This window comes from Lepisma saccharinum, chromosome 19 (assembly GCF_977018435.1).
Source record: "Lepisma saccharinum chromosome 19, izLepSacc3.1, whole genome shotgun sequence".
In the NCBI taxonomy this organism is placed as follows: domain Eukaryota; kingdom Metazoa; phylum Arthropoda; class Insecta; order Zygentoma; family Lepismatidae; genus Lepisma; species Lepisma saccharinum.
In genome coordinates this window covers 54,600,400-54,604,563 of record NC_139247.1, presented here as the reverse complement: position 1 = coordinate 54,604,563, position 4,164 = coordinate 54,600,400, and positions in this window count along the sequence as shown.

The following is a 4,164-nucleotide window of genomic DNA, read 5'->3' as shown; positions in this document are numbered from 1 at the left end:
GCACACGCGCATGCAAATATATTACATACATATTTATAATGTTAATACATCTAAAATAAATTGCGAAATATTAAAAAATACATTATTATCATTAAGTACACATAAAGGAATTAATATGTTTCTTTTTCTTTATACAGGGTGACTGGTAATTAGATGTATTCCCTGAAAGGGGTTAAAGTACAGACAATTTGCAATAAATTTGACCATACGATACCCCGTCCGAAAATTAGTAGTTTTCGAGATAATCGAATTTCAATTGTTTTGTAAAAAAAAAATGACAATTTTCCACATAAAAAGATGAATTGAGAAAAAACTGCTCATTGTATGGAACTTATTTCAGCATTTTCTGATAGCTAACAAATAAGTGGTTCGTTGAAAAAAAAGTTTTCCCAAAAAACAATCACATGTAAGTAACGGATGGGTCTAAACTTTCAAGTGATGATAAAAAAAATGCACTGCTATCCAACAAGGTACAAATGTTGCTAACATTCTCATATGTGTACAAGAAATAATACTTCATTCATCTTCATGTGAATGGAATCAATGAACAATACAATTAAAGAGCATCACACGTCTTGCTCAAAGTGGGCACCTCCGTTACGAATGCAGGCACGCAGGTTTTTACTGACATTTGGTCTCTTAACTCGTGATGTGATGGTGTCCTCGGTGTGTTGACCAGCTGTTAAGATCCTCTCCCTGAGCTCTTCGTGCGAGTTTACCGGTGTCTTGTCATGTGGCTCCAAATGTAGGAGTCGCAAAGCTTCAAATCGATCGGGGGATCGAGCCGGCCAGGGAAACGGGCCGCCTCGGCCAATCCATTTCTTTGGGTAATTTTCATCCAGCCACTGTCGCACGCCCAGGCAGAAGTATGGATGGGCGTAATCAACAATCATTTCATCGAGCCATTTTTCCTGCCCCAAATATTAAATGGCATCACTTATGAACACTTTTTGAGTAACGGGATGGCAATGTTGTTGGAGGATGTGCCTCTAGCTACAAGACGTGATATGATTTATCAGCATGATGGCTGCCCAGCTCGATCCCCCGATCGATTTACCGCTTAGCGACATCTACATTTGGAGCCACATGACAAGACACCGGTAAACTCGCACGAAGAGCTCAGGGAGAGGATCTTAACAGCTGGTCAACACACCGAGGACACCATCACATCACGAGTTAAGAGACCAAATGTCCGTAAAAACCTGCGTGCCTGCATTCGTAACGGAGGTGCCCACTTTGAGCAAGACGTGTAATGTTTTTGAATTGTATTGTTCATTGATTCCATTCACATGAAGATGAATGAAGTATTATTTCTTGTACACAAATGTGAATGTTAGCAACATTTGTTCCTTGTTGGATAGCAGATGACACAAGGAAGTAATTAAAGTAATTTGTACGCTTCGTGTCATACCATTTTTGTTATTAATACGTTGCCAAGTAAACTAAGAGTGCATTGTTTTTATCATCACTTGTAAGTTTAGACCCACCCGTTACTTACATGTGATTGTTATTTGGGAAAAACTTTTTTTCAACGAACCACTTATTTGTTAGCTATCAGAAAACGCTGAAATGAGTTCCATACAATGAGCAGTTTTTTCTCAATTCATCTTTTTATGTGGAAAATTGTCATTTTTTTTACAAAACAATTGAAATTCGATTATCTCGAAAACTACTAATTTTCGGACGGGGTATCATATGGTCAAATTTATTGCAAATTGTCTCTACTTTAACCCCTTTCAGGGAATGCATATAATTACCAGTCACCCTAATTCCTTTAAAGATGTCGACAAATTACAAACTAGTTGCATTTGCAATAGTTTTATTAAGTAATAGTTGAAATTATTAGGTTTTGCTTCCTATTAATGCAATCAATTAGATTTCATACTTATATTTGTCTTGCGTTCTTGTTTTACTTTTATTGTGTTTGTATTGCTTGCTATTGGTGTAGATCTGTTAATAATCTCTTAAAAGAGAGAGAGAGAGAGTGCGTTTTCGTATTATCCTTTGTAAGTCAAGTCAAAACTAATTGCTCATCTTTTGGTGTTAAAAAACAAAACTCTCCCCCCTCCCGAATTTTTTTGTGAGGGGAATTTTGAGGTTAAGATTGTTGGGGGGAATCCCCATGTTCCCTCCAGAATTTCGCACCCTGGTAATTGGCATTGCTCAACGCCATATTTGTTGTTTTATTACACTATTTGCTGTCAAACCAAACCAAGTATGAAGGCTTGTAACACTCTATTATGTATTGTTTTACACCAATTATGGTATTACGCCATTTTTGGTGACAACTAAGTTGCAGATTTTTAGACTGCATAGTCCTCTTATGAGGAAAATGAATATAAAACATAAATACTGGAATAACTTATATTTGTAACAAATAACAGCGTGGTGTGTTGTCAGAAATGGTGCCAAATGATATAAAATAATGAATATAAGTTCCATTTGAGCATGAGATAAATTTACAAATTCATTTTGCAGACTTGAGACTAACGAGGCATCTGGACTCAACAGGCAGTGTAATCCTCTGTGAGGCTAGGGTTGTGGTCTGTTCATGTGTGTTTGTGATTGCCCTTTCATCAATTTCATCTTATCACCATTCATCCTCATCTTGGCGATTAGCCAAAAGTGGCAGAAAACAAAATAGAATATGAAAACAACAATGTCAGAATCACCGAGCTCTGTGGTGGGGTGGTTAGCTCAGCGCGCTGCGACGCCAGAGGTGACCAATCCCGGCCTGGACCAGGGTGTTATTTGTGAGAGTCCCTTCATGAATCCTCATCCTCGCGATTATACAATGTGGCAGAAAAGCGAAGTAAGATAAGACAAATTAACCACTCATATGAGAATCAATGCTGTCATATTATTGTCATCTAAAATTCTCTCCAGAACCGCAACCTTACAATACGGTCCAAGTTCCGGGTCAGATGCCAAAAAAAATAACCAATGCTATAAATAACGAAGAAGCATAACCATTGAGAAACCTGTAATGGTCAGCTAGTTATATAGCCCTGAATCTTTTGGACCAACAAACACCTTCGGTATAAACCCAAGAGTGCCTTCGGAAATTGATCGTGAAAGAAGTAGAGCCATTTTTTACGACACTTAATCAGTCACAGAATTAATTACTTTCCTGCCTCCGTAATACAGGTTGGAAACGAAGGGAGATGCCCTTGTTGTTGATGGCCCACGGAGAGGAAGATGCTCCAAAGGTCCGGCCATAAGTTGTTCCTCGTTAAAAAAGAAAAGTTCCGAGCATCAGAGGGGAACAATCAACGTTCCTCTCAATATGAGGGGGAAGTCATCTTCTGGTTTTAGTGCAGCCATTCCCGTTTCCTTATTTCTAAAACTTGCAAGCGCCTCTTCGCTCCTTCAAATTTACCAAGATGGCTGTTGGTCACGCTAGACGTTAACGAAGCACTTCAAGACGTGGTCAATTTTTTCATATCGTGCTTATACATCTATATCATTTTCAAAAAGTAATTACGTATAAGGAGGGAGCCGCCGTTTCCTACAAACTGATGAACTGGCTAGTTTTTATATTAATGTTTTGCTGTTTAGGTTAATCTGGACGTAAACTAACGGATTGAATAAAGGATAAGCACGTGGTATGTGCAACGTCAACGATATGACTAAAGCATGCATACGTGATTAATATGTACTAACATAATTTATTGTTACGTTATGAGGAATCTCTTTCCTTTACGATTTACGACGTCGGCTCGATTCAGAATTTCTCAACTCAGGAGCTATGGAAATTCCAAAGAAAGCAGTACCATCTCAGGAACATGCCTTTGCCAATTGCTCATGACGTCCTACTAATTGCCTCAGGGGAGGATTACTTGGCGTTTGAAGTAGTTGACATTACGCACACATAACCTAACCTAACCTACATGCAAAGGATTTGCAATATACTCAAAATATATTAAAGCCAAGAAAAAATTCCTGTAAAGCGCAGTACCTTTTCTACAAATGGATATCTATACGCAGTATGTCAGGTAGCTATACAGTATCCACATGATTGCGGTACGAGGTTGGTATTAATATCGGTAAAGCAAATGGAATTCCTACCAATGAGATGTCTACGAACAGCTGATAAGCAATAATCTGGAGTTAAGATTCCTTTTGTTTACGTTGAATTATGTAACCATGGAGACGTATTAGCAT